We start from the raw sequence: 727 nt of genomic DNA on the forward strand, positions 1-727 counted from the left end.
TTTTTTTTTTTTTTTTTGTTGGAAAGACACAATGTGCAGGGTGATAGGTTGGGTGAATTGATGGCATCCTTCCTACTGCCAAGCCAGCCCGTTTTCTAAAAACCCCCTTTTAGAAAGGCTAGAGAATTTTATTCTGTTGGAGAATATAACCCTGATGGTTGCTTGCACAGAGGGGAAAAACAGAGAGGAATACGGGAATCGTCCTGTGCAATCTCTATTGTTTGAAACTTACTTTATATCAGAAATTGAAGATGAAAACGGTAAGGAAGATTTCACGCTATTCAATGAAACTTTTTGCTTTTCTTGTGTCCCGAATAATGGTGCGTGCAGGGCTTTGGGGAGTGGGGGGAGGTTTATATTGCATTAGGCGAGGTGGATTTGGAGTAATCTCAGAGAGAAGCCTTTGAGGATGGGGGAAGGGGGTGCGAGGATTTTCATCCGAAAAGATTTATGAAGTACAGTCTCGAATAACGCGATTTTTTTAAATTTTTTTTTATTTTTTTTTTAGTTTTTTCATACTTTTAGTACTATACCGTTGGTAGAGGGAGGGGAGGAAAAAATATATATATTCAAACAACAGCTGAAAACCCCAGCAGCCCCCAAACCCTAACGACAGCCCCCAGCTATTCCGGCTTGCTTTGGGTTTAGGAAGCCCCGTTTTGGCCGTGCCGTGCCCGGCGGTGCCTGCTGCCGCCGGCAGACAAGTGCACGTTTTGTGCCGGGGGCT

The 727-nt window shown here is 43.9% G+C and overlaps 1 protein-coding gene across 2 annotated transcripts in view; it reads left to right on the plus strand.

Annotated features, from left to right (window-relative positions):
* The first annotated feature begins 19 nt into the window (after positions 1–19).
* The window catches only part of ADAMTS6 (ADAM metallopeptidase with thrombospondin type 1 motif 6), a 160,618-nt gene continuing 159,910 nt past the window's right edge, over positions 20–727 (plus strand). For both annotated transcript variants that reach the window (XM_014965132.1, XM_014965133.1), the window contains exon 1: positions 20–260. The gene's annotated coding sequence lies outside the window, so the exon portion shown is untranslated. The remainder of the gene's footprint in view (positions 261–727) is intronic.

Source organism: Calidris pugnax, unplaced genomic scaffold (genome assembly GCF_001431845.1).
Source record: "Calidris pugnax isolate Ruff unplaced genomic scaffold, ASM143184v1 scaffold273, whole genome shotgun sequence".
Taxonomy (NCBI): Eukaryota; Metazoa; Chordata; class Aves; order Charadriiformes; family Scolopacidae; genus Calidris; species Calidris pugnax.